The sequence below is a fragment of the Amblyomma mixtum genome, chromosome 1 (assembly GCF_055824585.1).
Source record: "Amblyomma mixtum isolate Tamu chromosome 1, ASM5582458v1, whole genome shotgun sequence".
In the NCBI taxonomy this organism is placed as follows: domain Eukaryota; kingdom Metazoa; phylum Arthropoda; class Arachnida; order Ixodida; family Ixodidae; genus Amblyomma; species Amblyomma mixtum.
This window is the reverse complement of record NC_143012.1, coordinates 296,390,709-296,417,123: the sequence shown is the minus strand read 5'-3', so window position 1 is coordinate 296,417,123 and position 26,415 is coordinate 296,390,709. Positions and strand designations below refer to the sequence as shown.

The window sequence follows — 26,415 nt, the reverse complement described above, 5'->3', positions numbered from 1 at the left end:
AGCTCCAGCGCCTGTAACCCTCAGGTCGAAAATTTCTGCAATTCAAGTTCGCTTGTAGTGGTGCGTCTAGTGCACGTTTAGTGAACAATCCTACATTTCGCATCTTCTACATATCACGCGGAAGGAACGGATGGTGAGATGAATATAGTGAACGTTTACACATACACGAACAAAACTATACGTCTACTGTCTCCTGAGTAAACTGAAGTCAAAGCTTTCGGTCTGCATCGACAGCGGAAGCAGCCCTACCAACGCCTGTAAACTACAGAGCTGTAAACTACACGCTGTAAACGCTGTAAACTACAGAGAGCGAACACCTGATTACTAACACTGATTGCCTTGATTACTATCATTCCAGTATTTATTGTTCTATATACGGCGATTGCCAATAACTGATCGCGGGTTTTTCTGAAACATTGGCTGCAGCCTTCATCTGTGCAGAATTCCATCTGCGAGGCTGCACTTTTGTATCTGAAGTTTTGCTGGTTTGGATGAGCGCTTTTGTTTACACCGCACAACACTATCTCTTTAACGCTAAATTTGATTGCCGCTCAGTACAATGTTTACAGCCACACGGCACCTTCTTCGTATTTACCGTTTTGTCCCATCTTTATACGGGCTCACTGTTTTTGATGAGTCCTCTCCGCAGCACCCTATACCCAATGAGTCTCTTCTCACTTATATCTTTATTTCTCCTCATCTCGCCATATCTCCTTGGTCGTCCTTTCTAGCTCTTCGCACCACCTTCAGTTTTCATCCCCTTCTGATCGAAATATACAACTATCCTCCTCATCACATGACCAAACCATCGCAGCCTTCCTTCTTGAATCCATGCTGCAAATATTTCCATGTGGTACAGCATGTAATGGGTGATCTCTTGTACTAACCCTCATTGGGCCGCTCACCGATAAGACGTGCTTGACTTCTCTGCGCCGTGATATTTCGCACATTTTATCTACCTCCACAAGTGTCCTGTAGCTGAACGAACTCCTTATCAGTATTGATTGCAGCTAAGATGGGAATTGAAATTCCTTATACAAATATTACTTTACCATCTTTGTATTAGTGCATCATGTCGGTTACACTTTTTTCTGTTGTTTGGATAACTGTTGCAGTCGCAGTGACCTGAATACAAATTAAACGTTTCCATTAAGGGTGCACCGTACTGTATACGCTCGAAGACACCACAGTACCACGAACGTGTACATGGGCGGCTAGAGAGAGTCCATAACATGCATGACGCATGGTTTTTCTTGCCTTCTATGAATCAAATCAGGGCCAGTCTAGGGGAAGGGGCTAATTCCTGCGTGTTGACCGCGGAGCGACCCGCCCGGATATCCTCGCACACGCTCCCTTCCGGCAAGCTCAGTTCTTTGCTTATTTGTTAGCTTGCTCCCTGCCTCCCTGGCAAGCTGTTTTTTCGCGCGTTGCTTCATCGTTCTTCATCAACAGCCAGGAGTGCATTGTTCCTACGAGTCTTTTTTTTTTCTTTTCCCCACCCTTCGTTTTCCTTCTTTTCTGTTCCTTGCAGCCGTGACTCCTGCCCCCCCCCCCCCCCCCCCCTTTTTTTTACTTCCTATTTCGTTAAGTCTGAAGTAAAAGGTGCATTTTATGTAGTGGTTTTTCTTACTCAGAACATCTAGTTCAGCAAGACTAGGGGAGCGATGTTAATTTATTTTATACCTTATTTAGAATGCGTTTGTTTGGGCGTCATAAAAAAAAAAAGGAGCGGGGGCAAACAAGTGAAGCATTGTTTTTGAAGCACGGCATGCTTGTTGTTTATTGTAAGCCCCTCAGGCTTTCTTATGAGGGGTGAAGATCGGAACTCCGACCCAGACAAAATTGTTGTCCCCGCTTGTGTTTGTCATTATTTTTGTTTTAACAGTTCTTTCTTTTTCTGTGCAGGGGCTTGTATTTCAGGGTGCGAGCAGAGAGGTTAATCGACGGAGCAGCAAGGGGGAAACATGCGCGTAATAGGTGCAAACGGGGAGTATTTATATGAGTGGTGTCAGGAGGAAAGGATTGCCGATAATAGAAGTATATCAGAGTGGGGGCGATGTGCAATAGAGATGGAAGGATGAGGGTGAGAATTCACTGCACCCGTGAGAGGCAATACTTAAAACATAATAAAAATATGATGCCGGAGTCCAAGTCAGAGAGGCACGACGCGCGAGGAGCCCAGGTGGAGAGAGGGGGAGAAAATACTTTGCTGCCCAAAACAACCGCTGGCAGGTGAGCCCCTTAGCCCTTGGAGGCGCAGATCTAGATGCTCAAATATGTTTTTAACAGCAGGACATTGTTTTATACTTGCTTTTCGACGATATTTTCAAGCCAGAAATTGGTGCGCTCACATAGAGAGACTTTTAAGACGAAAGCCTTTAATGCCTCATCGTTGTCGACAGAAGGTTGTCACAGGGGTGTCCCGCTTGTCTAGTCATTCCAGGAAAAAAATCTGTGTGCACGATGGGATTCGAACCACCATTCTTCCGTTCAGCAGCCGACCGTGCTAATATCTACGCTACTTCCTGCAAACGCATATGTAGTTCACCTTGTCTAGGACGCTGGGAGTGTTTGCAGAAAGGCGTCGAATCAGACGGATGCCTCCCAAACGCCCTCCAGTGTCTCCAGCATTTAAGATTCACAAACAATTGTGTATTTAATTGACATCTTAACCACACATCAGGGACACAAGCAGCAACACCGCGCAAAAGGCTTTCGACTCACCGCAGTTTAGGTCAACAAAGTGCCCCCCTGAATTTTTTTACTGCGAGCCTCTTACAAAATAATTTTGATTCTTTGACCTAGACGCTTGGTTCCTGTCTTTATTATTTCTCTTTAATATTATCTCGCACGAGCGTAGTGAATTCTCAGTGTCGTCCTTTGGCCCTTTCTTTTCAAGGGGGTCTTGTTTTAAAAACTTTTAGATGTCGATCACTTTTTATTCCTTTTAAGGTCTAGGAACACTACATCCCTTGATAGGCTATTTCACCGGTCTTAATTACTTCACGCAGCTCTTTAAACAGGTCTTAAATGTGCCAACAAAGAGTTGTTGTTACGTGACAATTTCCGGGGGGGGGGGGGGGGGGGATTAAAGAGAGCTACAGCGTTCCTTTGCTTGGAATGTACGCTTCCAAAATGAGGCCCTTATAAAATACAAAATAGTTTGAAAGGCCAGGTTTCCCGTCTCTTGAAAGCAGGCTTCCGTGGACCGGCCATATCAGCAGTCGCTGAAGCCATCCTACAAAAGCAAAAAGGCGCCAATAACAACTGACCTCTCGTCTTCAAAGCCGGTGGTGGTTTCCTATAGGCACCAACTATCCCACAAATTGAAATAAATGGGCCACAGACTTCATTTATTGACCTTGGTGTTTTCAGCACCCAATTGTCTTCGCGTTTCTGGTTTTCGCGAAGGATCTGCAGAAAGAAGCATGGGAACACCTACGTGAACTGCGCCCCTGGAGTGTTATAAAGTAGCTATCTCCCTTTCAGGCCCACACCATATGTAGGCAAAACTGGCCGCTGCATTAGTGACCGTATGCGGGAGCACGCCAAAAATGTAGAAAGCAGTAAAAAAAAAACGAAAATCTTGTATTGCATTCTGTTTCGTTGTCAGCACCTGTAGAACAAGATTTGAAAGTACCAAGACTCTGGACAGAAGCGGTAATAAAAACATTTATCGCATAAAAAACTTGTCCGATAGTTGCGCGGGAGCTATCGCCCTTTACGCTTGTATTCGAGTGAATGTTCGTTTTTAAATTATTTTAGTTAAAAATCTCGGTTGTTTGATATGAGTGCCTCAACTGCACCTCTCCGCACATGCTCTCCTTTCCCTTTATGTAAGCTATGCGTGGACAACTTCAATAGACGCATGGCAGTAGCACTGGCGATTGTCGCATGTGTCTTCTCTTCTGTCGCTCGTCTAGTTTTCGCGCTGAGTTCTTCACATTATTCCCCGAAGCCTACTTCTCCGAATTCATCCCTGAGCCAGACTAAAAGCACATGGAATAACAGCAGCCCATCAGTGGCAGTTTAGAAGCCGGGCCGAAAGAGAGGACGCTTGCAACGGCGCGCTGCTAAAAAGTGTGCCGTGTACAGCACGCCGTCGTCGCAAACCAACAAACCTACCGCATGAAAAATGGCCGCGCATTCGCACGCAGCAGCCCGGCCCCACAGAGCCACGCAGCGGCGACACGGCGTATTTGTCAAGCGGGTGAGAGAGAGAGGGCGTCAGCAGCCTCCGGGGACGTGCAGCTCGAAAAAGCAACGTAATTACCGCGTAATTAAACCCGATGACATTTCTTAATGCCCCTTCGCGCTTATAATTAAAAGCGAGAGAAACACTCACAATGAAAAGACGTCGTCGTCAGCGGCGTCTGAAATAACGTTCGCGCGAAAAGCAGCATCTCGAGCCGCGGCCCGAAACAAACAGGCGCGCGTATGGAAAAGCCGGGAGAGTTTTCGTAACCGTTCAGGGAAGCGCGCGCGGAAAGGAAATGACGTAGAAACAAAGGCAGAAGGGAATCGGGAGAAGAGGGATGCGCGAGGAGCAAGGATTGAAATGAGCGAGCGAAGGAAATGAATGAAACAACACAGAGAGAAGACGGAATGAAAACAGGATAGAAGAGGGGCGGCGAGGCGTCGCGCCGCAGATGGAGGGAATATATTTGCGCGCCGAACTGGAAGCAGGGAAAGCGACGACCGGCCCGAAGGAGTAGCGGATAAACAAGGCAGCGAATGCGGCGCCGGAAGCAAAATAAGGAGAGAGAAAGAAAAAGATTGCGGGAGTGGGGGAGGAGGAGGAGGAGGAGGGAGGATGAGATGGAGGAGGTGAGGGAGGAAGAGGTCGAGCGACCGACCCTGCGTCGACGGCAGAAGCAGCGGCTGCTGAGGCGGTAGCGGGTTTAAACAGATGCGTTCTCAAGGATGCTAGGAACGCAAGCAAATCTCTCTCCGAGGGGAGGTGGCGTCGAGCCCTGAGAAGAGGGCTGAAAGTAGTGAGAGAGAGAGAGAAAACGACGGAGGACTTTCGCTATTAGAACAAGCCACCTCCCGCCGAGCGCTCAGAAAAGAAAACAGGCGAAGGGGTTGTCGAAAGGAAGGAAATAGCGAAGAGAAATTGAAAAAGGGGTAGCTTTTGCTGCGAGGCATTTGTGTTATGCGGCAAAACCAAACCCAAAACGAAAAAAAAAAAGTGAACAAATGGTTTTCCAACGGCGGGTGGGGAAGGACCCGTGTACGGACAGGAAACAACGCAGCTCCGTCGGAGCCGTGGGCGCTGTTTAGAATGAGAGCTCGGGTTTCTTCGAGACGGTTCTAATAACGAGGGGCCTCTAATAAAAGCGGCCGGAAAAGACAGGGAGGGATGCAAGATGAAAACGAGTTTGATGAAAAAGTAAATGCGCACCCATAAGTACAGTATACGGCGGCATCGAGGCTGCTACCACGCTCCCGCGAGAGAGAGAGAGAGAGACGGGTGATCTCCGAAAACAAACGAAAAGCCGATGACGAGGAAGTGAGGAGGTGGTAAAAGGGTTTTGAGCCACCGCCTCCGCCGGCGCGGGCTGGAGAGCTGCACACGAGTGCGGGAATATAAAACGCGGAGGGGAGGCCGTAACTCGTTAGCGAATTCGAAATTAAGACGAAGCGACGAAATTAGAACGCGCCCCAGGAACGGACGCGGGAAGGCGCGGAGCGGAAACACAAATACGGGCTCGGAAATAAGAAGGAAAGTAAGGGCTTGGGAAGAGAGAGAGAGGGAGGTAGTTTATTTCTTTTCTTCCATATCTGTGCGTTTTGTTTAGAACTCCTGAATTGTTCGTTCATGCATTACTTGCCGCCGTAATGAGAAGACGAGTGGTGGGCGACCCGTTGTTTCTCAGGATCTTTTTCGGTCACTTACAGTGTCGCTCGTAAACACGATCATGTTACTGCCTGCCGGCGTGTGCCGTATTCCGCAGCGGAATTTTCCGCATGCCTCTCGGGCCACGCACTTTGTTCAAAACAAGTGTCATGTGACTGCAGCGTTGTCGAATTACTTCCAAAAGCTCTGACATCCGAGAATTCACGACCGCTCAAAGTGAAGCTCGATGAGTTTGAGGTGGTTGTTGTGCGATAACAGGCGTTAATGCTGTGGTTGATTTATGAATTTTATACTTAGAAAACTAGATCCGTTCTTTGAATTAATTTCTGTTACGGGCATTATTCAGCGACCTAAATATGTTCGCTTGTTAAAGCCTATGAAGCTTTCTCGTTTTCTTTGACGGTTATCGTTAATCGCTTGCTTCTGATATGATGCTGTCATTCTGATGCTCATTGTGAAACAGGGCTGTGCTTGTATCTAGTCCCAGGGCGTATCCGGTTGTGTTGGTAAAAAAGAAGGATGGTTCCATCAGGTTCTGCGTTGATTATCGCCGGCTCAACAACATCACGCGGAAGGACGTCTATCATCTGCAACGCATCGATGACGCCCTGGACTGCTTGCAGGGAGTTGAGTATTTCTCCTCACTAGATTTGAGGTCAGGCTACTGGCAGGTGCCGATGGCTGACGCTGATCGCTCAAAAACTGCCTTCATAACACCTGACGGCTTATATGAGTTCAACGTCATGCCGTTTGGCCTTTGCAAAGCCCAGGCAACTTTCGAACGCCTGATGGACACTATCCTTAGTGGACTCAAGTGGGATAGTTCTCTTTGCTATATTGATGACATCGTCGTCTTTTTTGCGGACTTTCCTTCTCAGCTCCTCCGACTGAAGCACGTCCTCACTTGTCTTACTGACGCTGGGCTTCAGATGAATTTGAAAAAGCGCCGCTTTACTGCCCGACAACTCACCATTTTAGGACACGAGAAGCCAACAGCCACAGAAACCAAGGAGCACAGGGGATTTTTTTAATTAATTTACTTTTTTTTGTGGTGTTGATCAAGTAAGAATATTACTGAATATGTAGTCGCTTAAAGCTAATTGATTAGTAAAGCAGAAGAAAAAGCAACCACATGCCGCCGGTGGGATTCGAACCCACGACCTCCGAATTACGCGTCCGGTGCTCTACCTCTGAGCTACGGCGACGGCTGTCAAACCTTCTGCTTTCGGGGGTATTTATGTTTACAAATAACCTAACCTTGAGAGTGTTCATCAGCGCCACCCACGTTTGTAAGTGGCGGACGTGGAACGTCCTGAGTTACCGCTGGTGTGACGTAGAACGCCATCGACACGTAATTCATAAAGACGGTATTCTTCCGAACCTCGCAAACTTCGTGCAGCTGCCGAATTTCCGAAGCCAACCTCACTGAAGCAGCTCCGTACATTCGTTGGCCTCTGCTCGTACTTTCGCCGCTTCCTCTTCAATTTCCCCTCGATCATCGCCCCTCTGACCCAGCTACTCGCGGGCAGCTCCAACCTCTCCGCATGGACGCCTGCTTGCGATGACGCCTTCAACACCTTGCGCCGCCTTTTGGTTTCGCCTCCTGTCCTGCGCTACTTCGACTCGATTGCGCCTACTGAGATCCACACTGACGCCAGCGGTATTTGACTGGGTGCCGTTCTCACCCAACGCAAACCTGGCTTCCGTGAGTATGTGGTCTCCTACGCCAGTCGGACCTTGAGCAAAGCGGAGGCCAACTGTTTTGTTACATGAATGTTTGGCCATTATTTGGGCCATTGGAAAATTTCGTCCCTATGTCTACGGTCGCCCGTTCTGTATAGTAACCGACCACCATGACCTGTGCTAGCTGGCCTCTTTCAAAGACCCGTCAGGCCGCCTAGCTCACTGGGCTCTGCGATTGCAGGAGTATGACATTTATGTCATTTACCGCTCTGGCCTCCAGCATAATGATCTCTGGCCTCTGGCCTCTCGCCTCTGGCGCTCTGGCCTCAAGCATAATTTTAAGAACACTTCGGCAGCTCCTGTCGGTGCGCCCGAATTTATATTTGGTCGGGCAGTAGTTGACTCCGATATTATTACCGGCGCCATCCCCTTTACATGCCCGCGGTGGTTGAATTTTGATGGAGGCAAAATTCTAGAGGCCCGTGTGCTGTGTGATGTCAGTGCACGTTAAAGAACCCCAGTTGGTCGAAATTTCCGGAGCCCTTCACTGCGGCGTCCCTCATAGCCTTAGTCGCTTCGAGATGTTAAACCCCAATAAACCAAGCCAAACCTTTACATTCGTGGACTGCCTACGAAGAAAATCTGGACTAAGGCACCAGTGTACATGCCGTATAGTTGTGCACGTCATGCGTAATGTTTGTAACATTTACAATGTAAAAAGTATGAATGGTGTGAAGTTCGAGCACTTAAGGAATACTTTCTTGGAGTCCTTAATTTGCTGATTTTCTTTGTTTATTAAGATTAATGTTAGTGATAGATTTAACATGTCAATCTTTTACTAAACTGTTTCGCATTGGCTTCTTCGCCAGTTCACCTTCGCTGCTTTTTATCAACTTTTGTCTTAGTTTCATCTTGTCTTCGATATACACGCCATACTAGAGTCAGGAGATTTAAATTCTAATAAACATCCTAAATAGAAGCCGGTTCTACTGGCTTATTTATTAGTGATGGAAATGCTTCATTTTACATTGTGTCTTATATCTCTAAACGCACTTGCCCTCAAAAGAGTTTGCATGTTGACTTCACAAACGTGTCGAAACCCGTTCCTTCAAGCTTTAGTCATTTTTCGCTAGGTCCGCTTTTTTCTTTTCTTATTAAGTAATCTCATTTACTTAATGTTTGTTTTCCTCAGGATCGGGCTGTCTAAAACTTCAACGGAATCTGCAGAAAGCTTTGCGCACTATGGAGATAATTCCCTATTCGAAAGCGATGGCGACGTTTTTCTGTTTCCTGCAATTTCAACGCAAGCACAATGATTCTTCTTTGTTCATCCACTTAGTGTGCACTTAGCATAGAACCTGGGGGCGACACAAAGCGGAAAATGCACGCGGTCATCTTTTTCTTCGTTCTCTGGCTTCTCCCTTATCCTGCGCGCACCTCCGTCGGAGCGTCGTAATTTAATCCGCATGCAAATAACTGTGCAAACGAGAGACCGAGGTGTCGCGTAGCCGCGAGCACGGCGCAGATTTATTCCAAATAGGAAAGACGGAGGGGGAAGGGATTCCATATTTTCTCGTTGCCTCTGAAAGGCGCGCCTTGGAGTGCGAAAAAGAACAGGAAAGGTATAAGCTAGAAGATACTCGGGGATTGGGGTAACCCCTCCTCTGCGAAGCTTGGCGCGACAGATCGGCCACGATGCAGGAAGGCTGGCGCAAGTCGAGCCCCCACGGTTCTTTATGTTTTTTTTTTTTCATAATCCGGATGTGCTTGCAAAGCTAGCGATAACTTCTTCCCGAACCCAGGGATATGCAAAAGTCGAAAGCGCACATTACGAGTAATGACGTAACGGCTCGACTAATGAGGATTAGAAAATAAAAATGAGGCTGGGGTGTTTTCTACTTCTGACTTGCGGATTCATTCTAATTTTGAATGTATCAAGCACTATGAGCATGTGAGAACGAACCAAAAGTGTCTGACGCATTCCTTCTCACTCACTGCGGAAAGCTTGAAGAATTTACGTTTGGCAAGGGCGCAAGTGCCAGTAATTGAACGAGAATGAGGCAGTTGAGTGAGTGAGTGAGTGAGTGAGTGAGTGAGTGAGTGAGTGAGTGAGTGAGTGAGTGAGTGAGTGAGGGAGGGAGTGAGTGAGTGAGTGAGTGAGTGAGTGAGTGAGTGAGTGAGTGAGTGAGTGAGTGAGTGAGTGAGTGAGTGAGTGGGTGAGCGAGCGAGCGAGCGAGCGAGTGAGTGAGTGAGTGAGTGAGTGAGTGAGTGAGTGAGTGAGTGAGTGAGTGAGTGAGTGAGTGAGTGAGTGAGTGAGTGAGTGAGTGAGTGAGTGAGTGAGTGAGTGAGTGAGTGTTGCGGCCAAAAGATGTGAACAAGTGCGGTGAGCGAGTGAAGTGGACAAGTGAGGCAAGAAAGATGTGAAAGAGCGAGTGAATGACGTGAACGTGTCAGGTGAGCGAATGAGGCAAACAAGTGAGGACAAGCGATATGTGTGAATGACATGAAAGAGTGAGGTGAGGGAGGGAGTCAGGCGAACAAGTTAGATGAGCGATCAATATGGACTAGTGAGGTGAACAAGTGAGATGAGAGAGTGATGTGAACGAGTGAAGTGAGTGGGTGATCTAAATAGAGCTCATCTGATAGAAACACGGGCAAAGCCTGCAGCATCTAAGTCCGAATAAAGGAATGAAGAAGTGGATGGTTTGGGAAGGGAGCCAATGGCTTATTAACGTGCCAGTGAAAATAAAATAATTATTGTTTCTCGCACTGGTATGAATGTATTTCAGCAGGCATACACAGAAATGTTCATAGTATCTGCGTGTTCTCCCATGTTAATAGCGCCCTGTCAAAAACTGCAGCGGTTGCTGGTCCTAACGAGCATTGCTGCCGTGTGTAAATCCGAAGCTTACTCCAACCCTTCGTTCGCTTGTCTTGGGAGCCAAAGCGCTGACGATAATTTCAGCATTTAGGTTTCTTGTCACACAACGTCTACCGAGTGGAGCGGCTCGAGCTGGGCATCAAACCCTGTAGACAAAAGGGTTAAGTGAGCGTGTGAGCGTTGTCGCTTTAATTCGATTTCGCGACGTCCTGCTTTTGAGCTGCTTGGAAGACGACTACGTTCATTTTTATTGCGTAGGCCAACTTTTCTGTAGTACGTCTAGAGATCAGCATCATGCATGGTAAGAAACAAGCAGCACAAACTTGCTTTGCTTCCCCTTTCCTGAAAAATGAGCGCACATCGTTGAGAGCTGGTGCTCTCTGCACATTGCAGTTTAGCCTAATTTTGTTAGCCGGGCGTCGTTGCTGCTGCTGTTGATCGCACGGCAAAGCAAAACAAGGGAAAGTTTTTGTTGCACACAGCCGCCTATCACATGCGTTTACAACGCAGAAATCTGGTTTTTCATTGTTCTCACTGGACACTACATAGCCACTTCTGAACTTTTTCGAGAAGCGAAGATTGCACGCCGTCATGGTCTCAAACACTTCCGCTGTATGCAGACTTAAAGTCTCCAAAGGCAAATGACATTCTTATTCTACACTGATAGCTGCGTTAAGAGGTAAGTGGGCAAGTCTCAGAGGTAAGTGGCAGAGGCATAGTGTGTCATAGTTGAAAACTCCCTCTTTCTCCCGCTCGTCCAAGAAAGTTTTGTCAAGTCTAGACACGAAAGCCTTCCAAAGGGAGTAAGTTGTCCTCGACCGCACTTCCTTTATGGGAGAGGGTATGCTGCCCAAGACCTGGGGGGTGCATTTTTATCGCTGAAAGTACAGAATATTCAGGGTTGCCAACGGAAACAAATCAGCGTTTCAAAACATGCGAAGTTCTAGAACTTACAAAAATTTTAAGCGAGGTTTCAACCTTCTCTACTTGCTAACCTCTAGACATTCGGTGCCTTGTTTAAAAGCCTCCCCTCATAGCTAACTGCATCAAGTTACTGTGCCTTGCAGCGGAGACATACCTCTGTCGCCGAAAGTAATCATTTCGTATATTTAGTGATCCAAATCTACTCGGGAACTTGGTGCAGCACTGCCCCGGCCCTGAAAGGGAGTACTCTAGAGGACAGATTACTCCTTTTTACTCCCCTATAGGCGTATTCATGTTTAGAGTGCACAGTATAAGGGACATGAAGGCCGGCCGGGAGTGGGCGCTCTCGTGGTCACGTGATCCGGGCAGGGTTGGGCGGGGGTCGAGCAGGGTGCTGTGACAGAGTTATCTCTGTAACTTCATCGCATACTGAAGCAGGGCGAAAAGTGCCAGAGTTCTGTTTATTATAAGGGATGGGTACACAGACAAACACTGAAAATCGCAGTCGCGGGGCTTCGGAGGCAAGCCTTGTATTACGTTCGTCAATTCGCTATCGTTCACTCGTTATACCGGGACACGCAACAAATAACAAAAGTAAAAACGAATACGAGTGTGCTAAGAAAGGAAAGACGAATTAACCCATGCCTCACGGGAACAAACCCGCAGGATACTCCAGAGAACGCTTGCTATAATAAATGATCTCTTTTTATCTCACCGCTCCTGTTTGTTTTTTGTTTTTTGCGGCAGTTTTTTTTTTTCACTTGATCGCCGCACCACCCTCGCCACGTACGCTATGAGAGAACGCTTCTTTGTGGTTTACAGACGAATGCGAGGCTTAAAAAAAAGGAAAGAAAGCAAGGGGGGGGGGGGGGGGAGGTATAAAAAACCAAGCAAGCGAGTGAGAATAAAAATAAGAATGAAACTGAAATATGATTGTTTTATCCCGGGGACCTCGGTAATTGCCTCTCTCGCAATTAGCCCGCGGTGGCGACGGGGCGCCACAGAAACGCTCCTCGTTCGAACACCCTGGTGAAGACCGCATTTGCACAGCCAGGGTTGTAGCACTGCACAAAAAATAAAATGGAAAAGAAAAAAGAACTGCACGAGAAGGAGGGAATACGGGCAGCCGTAGCCCCAGAGTCTAGAATTGAAGCTTCCACCAATATCCAGAGCGCACTGTGTGCGCTTGCCCGCATACATGCCAGTGCTTATAGTGTGCCCCGCCCGACCGCGGAAGCAGATGGATATTTTCTTTGCTGTTGTTCCTTCCAACAGGAACAGCGGTTAGAGGCTAATTACAGACACCGCAATATCGCCTGAGTTGCATATACTGGTTGGTTATTACTGCTCGGCAGCTAATAAACCAGACCCTGTAGGCTATGGTCTTGGGTTGTTTGCTCAGTAATCAGTCACTGCCTCACGGTTTTAATGGAGCACAGCCCGGCGCGCACCTTTGAGGCGGCGTCCCTGTCCTGCCCTCATTTCATTGCGATTAGGCTAACACTAATGAGACAAAAATGTGACCGCAAATTCGCGCAGGTCAGCCAGGTTTTAGTTGAAATCAGAATAGACCAAACACGTCAGTGCAGCAGTTGAGTGATGAAGCTTCAGTCGAGCTTCATGTGAGAGCTTTCCCCAGACTGCTGCACTGAGCTGAGCTCACTGTAGAGCGTTTGTGGAACTTCCTCTTTGCTGTGATGAGTTGTGGGAACACTGGGCTTATATTTAGCCTGTGAGCAAAGTTAAAACTACTTCGCTGGGCGTGTATATTATTGCTTGAGTGAATAACTGCTTCGGACACTGAGCATCTGTTCAAGCTTGATTTCAGTCACATGAATATGATGGCACTTATCATCATCATCAGCCTGACTAAGCCCACTGCAGGGCAAAGGCCTCTCCCATGTCTCTCCAAATAGCCCTGTCCTTTACCAGCTGCAGCAACCGTCTCCCCGCAAACTTCTTAATCTCATCCGCCCAGCTAACTTTTTGGCGCCCCCTGCTACGCTTTCCTTATCTTGGAATCCACTCCGTTACCCTTAAGGACCATGGGATATCTTGCCTTCGCATTACATGCCCTGCCCAAGCCCATTTCTTCATCTTGATTTCGACTAGGATGACATTAATACGCATTCGTTCCCTCACCCGCACTGCCCGCTTGCGGTCTCTTAACGTTACACCTACCATTTCTCTTTCCATAGCTCGCTGCGTTGTCATTAACTTAAGCTGAACCCTTTTCGTTAGCCCCCACGTTTCTTCCCCGTAGGTGAGTAAGATATAGCTGTTGTATACTTTTCTCTTGAAGGATATTGGTAAACTGCCATTCATGAACTGAGAGAACCTGCCATGACATTATTTTGTCTTAAATGGAACAAAGTCCTGCAGAGGTATGACGAGACATTCGGGGTGTTTAGCGCTTCGTGCAAGGGGAACGATCTGTGTCGTTAACATACGAGACGTATGTATGCGTGGAGCGTATATTACTATTCACATCACATGCGAAATACTACGATCCAAAGTCACCCGTGATCAGGGTCACACGTAATCAATCACAAGGCTTGCTGCACAAAAAAGCAGCACAGCGAACCCTATATTAGTGAAAAATACATGTAACACGACGATAATAAGTAAATAAAGAAGTTTACGTGAAGTGGCTTATTTATTCGGTGGATGAACTTGTCTTTTGGGAACCATAGCCGGGCAGCCACACTTGTAGAAATGTCAACCACTGCATGGCTTCTTGCTGGGTTTATCGTCTGCCTCAATCCAAACACACTGCTACCAAGTGCAGAACATATGCGGTGTGGTGTAGATACAAGAACTTCTCTCGAAGAAAAATATGAATAGTTTATTACTCTCTAGATCTCTCAATCAGTTGACCCATTATACCTAACCCTCTCCTAAAAAACGATCTCTGGCTACGCCGTTGAGATTTGATTTTCGACAGACAACTACTATATTTGATACATTATATCTTTCTACACCTTGCTCTTTATAGTTCGTGTTTTGTTTGTCATAAAGTGACCTTGATTTCGGACAATTTTTTTGGTGAAAGGTAAAAGCTCTCGCAGCTGTGCAGAAAGAAAAAGCAATAGAGAAGCTTTCGACGTTACCTTTCAATGTAGGTAAAATGATTCTCGATTCTACGTATACGCCCTTCCCCCCCCCCCCCCCCCAAAAAAAAAAAAAATAATAAATAAGTATACAGGTGGGATCTCGGTAAGCCGAAAAGTTTATGAGCACTCGATCGTTTTGTTTTCGTCACCCCTCTGCTCGCTTTTTGCAGCTTGCCAGTTCCACGGGTTCCTCGTTCGACGTGCTTTGTTAGGCCGGCTCTTGAACAAGTATGTGTGTACTGCGGAAAAACACGCTTCGGCTGGCCTACACCACATAATTTATCGCACGAAGATTTTCTGTATGCAGCGAGGGAGATGAAAGTTGGCTGTGGCAATTGCTGTAACCATGCTACCCTCGTAAACCACGGTCATCATCATCATCAGCAGCAGCATCAACGTCGTCATCAAAGTGCGGACAATTTCGCTGTACACGAAGAACCGGTCCGAAGGTTTGGCGGGCTGGTACAGTGGAACGCTTTCTTCTGCTTCGAAGACTCTACTGCATAACTTGATTCGGTCAAGATTCTGGCCCACTATCATAGCTCTGTATGAGGTTGAGTAGCACAGACTTTTGGACTATTTGGTGCAGCATCGCTGAAGCGTAAGCACGAAACAGACGAAACATCGAAGAGCATTCAGACGATTCGTCTGTGTGCTGTTTTTGAAATATATCCGGACACGTTTAGAGATTCGTGTCCCCAGTGCAACCAAACACCCACTCAATATCATCTCACGTGAGAATGACCTAGAATAAGGGTTATTGAGCTCATGCGCAATGCAAATCGGGAGCAGTGGGTGGCGCAGTTGTCCAGCTCCGACTTGGATGTCCAGAGTAAGCTGGACACCCGAGGCCAGCCGATAGCCCTGGCTACAGGGGTCCTGCACTGAGGACTCTTCCCTGATGCCTCAAGCATCATCCTCTTATGCAATTAAAGTTTATTCTCTCTTTGTCTCGATGAAGCCTAAATGCATGAACGGTCGCGTAAAGATATTTGAGTCAATCTTAAAGAACACCGGGTTTGTCGAAATTAATCTTAAACCCTCTCCTAATGCCTGCCTCATAGTAATAGCCCACAGAGCAGCCTTTGACACCTGAAGTTCATTACTTTTCTTTAATCACTTTTTTTTTTGCTATTGCTGTTCTCCACCTTTCCGCAGATGTCTTCCTTTTTCACTGTTCGAGCACCGGCCGTTGCTATCCAACATCAGCCCACATGTGCGCATGGCTCACGACAGCGGGACCGTATATGCCGACAGACGCACCGGCCTCCGGGCGTCAGGTTCGTTTCCCTTTCCCTCCTTCTCTGAGAGCCAGCATCGGTGGCAGTGTAACGCCTCTCTCGAGCATTTCGCTCGCCGTTCCGAGCCATTAACTGCAAGAAAACGGGTTTTCCAGTCTCGGGCGATTATTATTTCTTCTTTTCCTCTAGCTCCGCTATCTCTACTTCCATCCTCAGCGCCCTGCGTCTGTGACTCTCGACAATGGACCGAAAGCGAGGAAAAAGAAGGGGAGGCTTTGCCGCAAGCTCCTGCAGTTCGCAGCGCGCATAGCGGCGGCTGCCGCAGTGTGCGCGCATTATATGATGGCACACAGCAGCAGCACCCCTTTCTCATCGCGCGCGGTTGTGTCTTTTTTTCGAGGGGGCGTGCGCGCTAGCTTCCATATGAGCGCGCCAGAGCACGCATGTGTGTGTCTGTGCGTGTACGTGTGTATATATGCCCATAGGCAGCCGCTCTTTGGGGAACAGTTTTTTTACGCGCTAATAAACATTTATTGCGCCAGGCACACTACGTCCTTCCGATATGCTCTTTTTTTCTTCCTCCTTTCTTTTGTTCCTCGTCCTGCTCGCGTCCTTCGTGCGCTCTTTTTCTTTTTTGCTTCGTTCATTTCCTCATGTTTCCGTCTTCTTTTTTTTTTCCTTGTGATTTTACGTTGTAGGCGCACTAGAAATAGAGCGAATGAAAGATGAAAGCAAACTTGGCTCTGAGAGAGAAACCACGCAAGGGTCTCTCTCTCCCTCTCTCCCCAAGGAAAGGGACGAGGAAAAGGGGGGGGGGGGCGGCGTAGAGGGCTTGTTTGGGAATCGCAAGTTTATATCCGTGAGATAGGCCCAAAGCAAAACCCTTCGGGGACCGATTCATCGCGCCGTCGCCGTATAGGGATGCCCGAAACAGCAGCGTATAGATGAACGGTCCTCGTAAGCCTAGCCTTCCTTTTTCTTTTTTTTTTCTTTCATCTTCGCTCGCTCTGCCTCCGCGAGTGCACATATGTACGTGTTCGTGCGGGCCCCAAATGCCCTCTCCTGCACGCGGAAAGGCACCGCGCGTATATATAGCGCCGGCGTCGTTATTGAAAGAAGCTCGATTTATGGCAGCGACGGTGCTCGCCGGGGGGGAAATATCGCGGGATAGACCCGCTTCGGCAGCCTATAAACGGGTTGTTACGGCAGTTCAACCCGTCCGCGCTTCTCATTGTGCTGTCCGACCCAGCTTGCGCAGGCACCCCGTATCCCGGCACCCTGTGTGCTGTAACAGAGGGAACGGACGCCGCGTTACGTTTGCAATCCAGCGTAAGTTACGATATGGTTTTGCACCGGCTGGCCGAATGGGTCGGTTTCGCGTTTCGCCTTTCAAAAAGCACCTCCGAACGAACAAGTGGGTGGTTCTGCTATTCCTGTGTTCTGACAAGACTTGGAATGGATGCAAGGGTGCGGCTTACCTGTGGAACGTTGAGCCTTAACTCGTACTTCGTTGGGAAGGTGACTTTGAAGTGCAGCATACTGGGTGAAGCAAAAAAGAAGCATGGATGTTTTTCTTTCGCTTCCACTCGTAGCTTTGTTGTTTTCTTTTTTTATTCACTCTTTCTTGGTGCACAACTCTTTCTATATGCCGAGCGAACCCTTGAAATGTGAAGCCTTGTGCACTATAACCTGCGTGGCGTCGCTTAAAGAGGGCAACATAAGGACAAGTTACGTAATCTGTCTTGACGTCCAGATTACAGAAACAGGACTAAGCTCCCACGTAACACCTGCTTTTTATAATCAGATGCAAGCTGAAGTCGGTTAATCCTTTGTACCGGTTTTAGACGCCACTGCTCGTGCGCATATATGCGTGTTTTCCTGTGCGTCGTCTCATATAGCTGGAGACACTGCACGTAACTTCTTCTATGGTTTTGATGATATTGCAATATACAACTGCTTAACACTAGAGGGGATGTTTGTAGCGCGACAAAAACAGACAAGGGACAGAAGACGAACGGGATAGCGCTTGTCCCGTTCGTCTTCTGTCCCTTGTCTGTTTTTGTCGCGCCGCAAACATCCCCTCAAGCAAAATGAACCAACTCGCCCAGCAAAAAGTTTTATTGTGCTTAACACTATTCATTTATTTCCTGAAGGGTCGCCTTGGTGTCTCAGTAGTTATGGCACTCGGCTGCTGACCCGAAGGACGCGGGTTCGATCCCGGCCGCGGCGGTCGAATATTGATGGAGGCGAAATTCTAGAGGTCGCTGTACTGTGCGATGTTAGTACACGTTAATGAACCCCAGGTGGTCGAAATTTCCGCAGCCCTTTAGTACGGCGTCCCTCATAGCCTGAGTCGCTTTGGGACGTTAGACCCCCATAAACCACATTAAACCAATCTAATCGCTAAACTGCAAGTTGAGAAACGAGTCTCTGCTTCCCTGAACTCGGCTTTTTAAAATCTCGGCCTCTACTATGCCACCGAAGCCGAGACATCTGAACTGCACACCTGGAGCTTCGTTTATATTTTAAACTGGTAAGAAGGTGAAGGCCGGCTCATAGAAAGTCGCAGCGCGTCTTGTGAGGCAGACCGCTGATGCGCACAATTTCCTCTCGCAGAATGAAGGTTGTGCATCGTTTCCCGCATGTGTAAGCTCTTTGCTGGGTACCCGGCGAATAAAGTATGCACAGGCCTGCGGTTCCCAATGATCATGCAGAATATACGTCACTACGCAAATTCTTAATAAGTAATCGGTGTATATAGCCTTTAGCATAAAGCGTGAGTAGGTGTCGATGTCCTACACTGAATCCCAACATGAATGAAGCTAGTTCTGCAAGCATCCACAACACGCTTGAGAATACAATTTTAATTGAAGACCTTAAGTTCAAAGACAATGGCGCCTGTACATCCAGCTGATAAACGTGCTCATTTTCTTCCTTTCTTTTGTCATCCGAGCTTCCGTTAAGTTACGAGGCGACTTTTAAAACTCAGTATAAAAAAATCAGTTTTTAACCCTTTGTCTCATCCAAGTACTCATTTATTTCTGAATAAGCATTTATAAAGTGTTCCGAAGTAACACCGTTTAAAATGTACAGCCAAAGAACCCCTAAGCGTCTCGCGAAACCGAAGCTAACAGTTTCGGTATTACATACGATAAAAATATTAACCAGTTTTTGCGACATTTTTATTTTTTTTTTCTGAATTCTTCAGTTGATAATAATAAAAATTGTTTTCTGATATCTATGTCTATTTTTGTCCCTCTATATTAACTAAAACACTCACAACAGAGACATTGATATTTGGCACACATTTCTTGCTTATGTCCGCCTGCGAACACTAAAGTTTGGCTTCTAGACTGAAGCACTTTAGGATCATACCTGGTCTGCACACACTAACAGTTTGCCTGATGGGGGACGAACAACCACTCTGGAAGCCTCCCTTTAGTCTATTGGTGGCGCGAGAAATGCAAGATAAGAAAGCGAACTGCCACGCGAGAAAAAGCAAGTAAAAACAAGGCTAAAGTGGACCTGAGCTACAAATATGGCGAATTTCAATCTTAGTGGATATAGCATTTATGGCATTTGTAATTATATTAATCTTTTTTTGTGAGTTTTCTCGCAACTCACTTTTCTGCTATTCCTTCTTACGCAAACATGCCTAACTTTATTCCTGTAGCAAACTGTTTAATTAAACTGCGTACATTTAGTTGTTATGTATCGAGCTGTGCAGTGAACCGCAGTTGTAAAATCGTGCAATAATGTGTGCATTTTTTCTCAAACGATAACTGCATATCAAAACCATTGTTTTCGGTCACATCAATAGTATACGAAGAAAATTGAAGATATCGTATGCATTTTGGCCTATTGCACAGCTCAAGTCTTTGTGTCGATAACTGCAAGACCAGTTTACCTTGTGATCAACTAAAGTAGGACTGATGGCGCGAGATGTAATTTAGTAAGTTTTTGAAAATAAGGGTATAAAAAATGTTGTCCCCCCTTTTAACGCCAAGTTGAAAACGACGCGATTTCTGAGATAGACAACTAATCTGCTGTTTGTATTCCTAACAAAAAATTTTTTCTAAGAGAGTGTCTTCGCACCCTGTTGACACCATCACTTCGGATTTGGTCGGCTGAACTGACACTGCATACCCACGCATGCACGTAATGCATAATTCAAGCGTCTACGCTTGAACTCAGTCGAACCAGCGTATTTGCTGTCAACAATTCGGTAGCAGTAAATTTCGCTTTCCAAATTTCGTTTTCATTACGTGGCGTCTGTAAGTAAGTCACGTGAAGTGCAAAGCTGAACATGTGCTGCCGCACTTGGCCGCTTTAACGCTATGTTTAACAGGAAAGTTCGCTTTAGTGGCATGTGCAAGTGGTTTAACAAATACGGATGTCATGACAGATTGTAGGACGGAATAAACAATATTTAGTTGGTTCATATATTTTCTACGGTTAGGTCAAGCCGACTGCGACAGTAAATATTACGTTGACTAATGCTATCCATAATAACGGCTGAAAAGTGACACACGTGGGATTGAGAAAACTTATTTTCCCCATACGCTGGTCTCCGTGCCCTTAAAAAAAGGTCTATAGATTGTCTATAGACTTCTAATTAACTCTATTACCTTCCTATAGATATTTTCTTTTGTCTATTCATATTCAATATGCTGTCTATAGAAATAAGTGTAATAAAAATCTATGGCCTTAAATCTACAGATAGTCTACACACTTTCTATACGATTTGTATTGCCTATAGACCAGTCTATAAGATGTATCTATAGAAAATCTATAGAATATACAAAATCTATAGACACTTTATAGACTGTCTACAGAAATTTTCGCAAGGGTGGTCGTGTATCCGCTTGTCTTGGTCTGCACACAGTCGGCCGCTGCTCGTCGTCCCGTTGCTCTGCACGTCGCGGATGCGTAGTTGTCGATGTTCCCGACCTCGCGCTAATCACTTTTCTCGAGGCCTCCTGGCTCCGCTGACTTCACTGAAAAACCACGGAGTTTGCAGCTCTAGTTTAGCACCTTCTCCATTGCCGCCTTCTACGCTGCTTGTAGATATCCTGTCGACTGCGCCAGCAAGAATTATGTTGTTCCCTGTGTCTCCCACTGTGACCGTATTGAGATCCTTTCTGCTGCACCAACAAAGGTTGGTTACGTTCCTATTCATACACTACTGAGGCTGACATTGTCTTGCGGTCCAGGCAGCAGGACTTTTGTACCACATCAGCTGTCTGCGACGGATCGAATTTTTCAGACATAGCCCTTTCAGATTAAATGCTCCTCGATGTCAGAGACATTTATGGTTGCCAAGGTCACATAGGCGGACGAGAAATGATGGAAAGGAACGAAGTTTGTCTTAGGCTTATTCACATTCGATGATAAGGAAGAGTGAAAGAGCAAATGTTTACAAGTATGGAATCTGATGGTTAGTCTCTGCAGGGTCAAAGTTTAAAAGTATATGAACCTTAGAAAAAGGTTTGTTGAAGTTTTATTAACATTCCATTCCTTAATGTTAACAAACTGTATTGAAATTTTGTTTTATTCCTATTAGGGAAACATTACGGGTGTATTGTATTGAGTTTTTCAAAACTCGCTCATGCTTTATTATTGATCCTCCATTGATTTATGTTTTGCTGACATTTTGTTTATCAGTGACGCTTCCTTGAAAGCATTGCCCCGCAGCGGTGGCTGAGTGGTTATGGCGCTCGGCTGCTGGCCCGAAAGACGCGGGTTCGATGCCGGCCGCGGCGGCTGAATTTCGATGGAGGCAAAATTCTAGAGGCCCGTGTACTGTGCGATGTCAGAGCACGTGAAAGAACTTCAGGTGCTCAAAATTTCTGGAGTCCTTCACTACGGCGTCCCTCATAGCCTGAGCCGTTTTGGGACGTTAAACCCTAATACACCAAACCAAACCATCCTTGAAAGTATTCTAAAACTGACACAAAACAACATTTAAATGTTGTTGAACCACCGTTGTGTTGCTGAAATTTTGAAATGTCATGGAGTTGCCGTTTTTATGAAAGCAGTTTTATTATACACATTGCAAGTAATATCCAGCCTGTATGTTTTATTTCTGACAGTTGCAGGACTTGAATATCGAAGCACAAATTGAGCTAATGTTTTGTAAAAATATATTGAGGCTGAAAAAGACATTCTTGTGAAGAAAAATGCAGAATGCCACTTGCGACTCTTCGTAATATTTCCTTAGTTTTACAGGTAAGGCTGCTAACGTTTTTGTTGCGAGAAACTGCCTCCAGCTAAAGAACACACAATAAATATAATGAACATTTTAATGCGGTTATCGGGAAGAATCGCTGCACATTTTCCAGCGTATAGTATGACTTGCATCAAATTATTTGTTTCAAGTGCCTTGGGCCGCAGTTGCTGCTTGGTGTTTAAGTAAAACGAACATGCTGGATATATCTGCAATGAGAATAATGAAATCGGTTCACCAGTTCAGTAGCATTTCAGTGATGCTTCAAGTACCGTCATAAAACACATGAATAATTATTTAGGCATAAATTTAATTTTTTAAAAACTTGCATTCATTATACAGAAAATGTGTACTCTATCAAAAATTAGAAAAAAAAAAGGATGATGTTGTGTTTTTGGCATACCAATGTGCATTCAGGCGGATTATACAAACAGGAAGCCAGCTGAATGTACCTGCAGCACCAAAGCTAAAAGCAACTTTATTTCCCACGACAGACGACAAATAATCAAATCTTGAGCTGCTTTCTATACCCGTTGGAAGGAGAGTCGCTAGCTTGTTCACAGTGAAAAGAACAATGAAGCCCGAGAATTTCCTGCCCGTGTATCCCGTGTCCTGTGAGAAGAAAACGCAAACAAGAACCAATATAATGTCGATAATTTCTGGAGCTTAGAAAAAAGCACCTCAAAAAACGAGAGTACTTCTGTCATGGCAACAAAAGACAGCTGGAACGAACTAGGGTGAGAAAGATGACACATACTCGTGCTAACATATGGGTGCTTATTCTGCGCATTTGTTGTGCTTTCATTTCGCAGTTCGCAAAGTAAAGGCTCTTGTAAAAGTTAGCCAGCGCATGGGAAGTTCATTCTTCTACCTTGTTTGGTTTCAGCATTTCTTTTTTTTTTTTGCCACAGAATAATGGTGTTCCCAGGGTGCCTATTTTCAAAACAATACGGTTTCAGAATACTGAGGTGCCCGACGCAAAACAATGGGAGCTTGAAACGCACCTAGTTTATACAACTAAATACTGAAGATAAGGCTTCACTTACTTTCCCCAAAATAATATTCGAAATGATCGGCACTTTTCTCTGGGGAACAAGCTTTCTAAGATGTTAAGGCCTCGTTAATATGGAAACTGGTGGTTTGGACAGTAGACTGAGCGCAAATGAAGAGCTCATTTCGGCCCTTATGGTTTTATTCAGTATTTAATATGGAGGGCTTGTGAACAAAACTACGGCGGCCGAAATCAGACACTATAACAGGTGTCCCAGCTAAATGTAAACAATCATTTAAAAAAGACAGTGTTCTAACCCAGTGAAACAAACTCATGGCTCTTGAGTGTCGGGTGGCCTAGTATTCGTATTACAAACTTAATTGAATGTTAAATACTATTCAGCTGACATTACAAATACTGGCTTCAAGCCTTCAAGAATAAAGCGTCAATTCAAACGAGGTGGATCGTCTTGAAAAACAGCTGAATAAAATGTTTGCATCAAGGTACCATTTGCGTTGCTTTATAGTTACCGGCTTTAAAGGAAAGCTATCACGTGAGAGCTGCTAGCGCATATATCTCTCGCCCAGTGTACACATAATACCCCGTGGGTGCAGCGCTCCTGCCAAAAGCACATTTTCTTTTCTAAGACGTGTCTTCAGACGCTGTATAAGTAGCGCTCTCACGTGGAAGCTTTCGGATTTTGCGAGTTGTATTTAAAGGTCGGTAAATAAAAAACTGCTTCACGCATTTGGTATCTTGTTGCAAACACTTCAGCCAGCACTTTTTCAAGGTGATTTACAAATTCTGAATTGGCACCTTATTCATATAATGCCATTAAAGGTTAAAAAACAAATATTTCCTGGTAAATTAACTTTGAATTAAGAGTGACAAAAATTCTTCAGACTAGGCCACACAACTCTCAATAGACCTCAGTTGATTTTACTGTCCATGCACACTCCATATTCTCTAAAGCTTGGTTACCTTTAACTGGGGCACCTTGTACATTATGTTAGCTGTTGCTAGCCACCATAACGGCTTAAAGTGATAGACTTGTGGCTGAAAAAAAAAAAATCTGCACCAAATGCTGGTCTCTATGTTCTGGTGAAGTTGCTTGTCATCGCCCGCACGCGATTGATTAGCTGCTGCTTGTTGTCCCGCGTGGCTCTGCACAACGCTTGCGAGCTTTAGTGTCGACGTTCCCGTGATCGCGCTGATAGGATTCGTCGAGGCCTCCCGTTTCCGTTGACTTCATTGGAATAACTACGGCCTTTCCCGCTTAGTGCCTTTTCCGCTTCCGTCTTTTACTTTGCTTGCAGAGAGCCTGCCGCGGTGGCTCAGTGGTTATGGTGCTCGGCTGCTGACCCAAAAGACGCGGGTTCGATCCCGGCCGCGGCGGCTGGAATTTCTTTGGAGGAGAAATTCTAGAGGCCCGTGTACTGTGCGATGTCAGTGCACGTTAAAGAACCCCAGGTGGTTGAAATTTCCGGAGCCCTCCACTACGGCGTCTCTCATAGCCTTAGTCGCTGTGGGACGTTAAACCCCATAAAACCAAACCAAACCAAACTTTGCTTGCAGACATTCTATCGATTGCGCCGATGCTATTTAATGTGTCGTAGAGCAGACATTGGAGCAAGTTGGTGCAGATTCACGACGACAAAAGCTGAGCACACTTTGACAGAACACAAAGAACGAGACGGAAGACATCACCAGCGCTTATTTAATGCGTCTCAGCATAGAACGTATTGAGGTCTTTTCGAGTGACCGGTGAAGATTTGTTGAACTTTCCTCTTCATGCATGACTCAGTCCGACATGTCTTATGATCCACGCAGCAGAACTTTTGCACCATTGCCTCCCTGTGAGAAGTAAAACTGTTGAGACATAGTTCCTTCACGTTAAATGCTCCTCGATGTCAGAGACCTTTGTCGTTGCAGCGGCTACTTTAACTTTCCGTAGGCAGAAGAGAAAAGATGGATAGAAGTGCAGTTTTTGCTCTACTTATATACACTGTATAATATTGTGACGGACTAGAAGACGACCAAGCGGGCAGTGGCTTGGGCAGGAGCGCTCGTGCTAGGCTCGCAGACTTTAAATCATATCATCGCCATCGGTCATGCAGTCCTTTCTTCATCGCTTGCCGTCACGTAACATTTGGTGGAGGTGCGGGGTACCTTCTTCATCCCGGTCCCGGAGCTTAGGAGCCTGCTGTACACCGAGGTCTTCTGTGGAGAGCTCACTGCTTCGCACCTTCCGGCGCTTCCCCAGCCTGCCAGGTATGCCCCGACGCCGCCGCTCTTCACCGCCCCGTCCCAAGCCCCGACCAGAAGACACGACGACACAACGACCACACAACTACCGCCGCAACTGCCCTGTGACCCCACTCACCGCCCACCTGAGAACCTAGAAGACCCAACGACCTACGACCCCACTGAACCGAGACCACCGCCACTGACCAGAGAACCCATTGACCACTGACACTCACACGAGAAACAAGTACCCCAGCCCCCGCCGTTGGGTGTGTCCACGGGCCTCGACGCTGACTTCCAGAAACCGGTGGCTCCTCAGTCTTCGTGGACCTGGCTTCACCCGCTCATCATCTCTTTCATCGTGACGGCAAGCCCTTCATCTTCTCTTCTGTTCATATGTTCTGCCACGTCCATCGTCACGTTCTGCTTGTCATCGACTGTGGCATTCTTCTCGTTCGCGCGATCGGGACGATCGCTTCGTGGCCCCGAGTCATGTGACGGACTAGAAGACGACCAAGCGGGCAGTGGCTTGGGCAGGAGCGCTCGTGCTAGGCTCGCAGACTTTAAATCATATCATCGCCATCGGTCATGCAGTCCTTTCTTCATCGCTTGCCGTCACGTAACAATATAAAAGACTGACAAGCCAAATGACTCCAATGATTTAATCTGATGCTTACTTTTCTGCAGGGTCGAAGTTAAAAGGTATAAGGCACCTCAAAGCAGAACCGTCCGCAGCATTGTCCTCCAGCTAAGGCTGTTCCAAGTTATTGATTTTTTAAACCTTTTGTGTCATCCGATTCAAATAGGTTCTATGTGAGCTGTCACTTCTCCGAACCAATTTTCCTCTGTTCTTCGCCACTTTTCACGTACATGCCGCAATTAACAACATGTCTGGCGTTAAGGTGCTGTCAAAGCAAAGAGAAGAAGGAGCCTCTCAGTTTCCATCACTGGCATGTGCACCTCTAGTGCGGAAGTTATGTCTCAGTCGCAAGGTACGTCGGCCTCAGTGAGACCTGAAGAAGAACGTGAGGAACCTTTAATGGATCAGTGAGTAGGATCTATACAAGTAACTTAAAAGACACCAAACCAGCGTATGCTTGACTGACGCAGTGTACAGAATCAACGAGGAGCATAGAGGAAGAAGGTGTAAGGTAGCGGAGACGGCTCTACACAGCTGGGGGCAAGGCGTGGCTATTCCAAGGAAATTAGCAAAAGGAGAAGGCCCCGAGAAAACCTATTCAAAAGCGAGGCC

The 26,415-nt window shown here is 46.4% G+C and overlaps 1 non-coding gene across 1 annotated transcript; it reads right to left on the bottom strand.

Moving 5' to 3' along the window:
- Window positions 1-6,993: 6,993 nt before the first annotated feature.
- Window positions 6,994-7,065, bottom strand: TRNAT-CGU (transfer RNA threonine (anticodon CGU)). Its single transcript has one exon. It is a non-coding gene; the product is annotated as a tRNA-Thr (tRNA).
- Window positions 7,066-26,415: the final 19,350 nt, after the last annotated feature.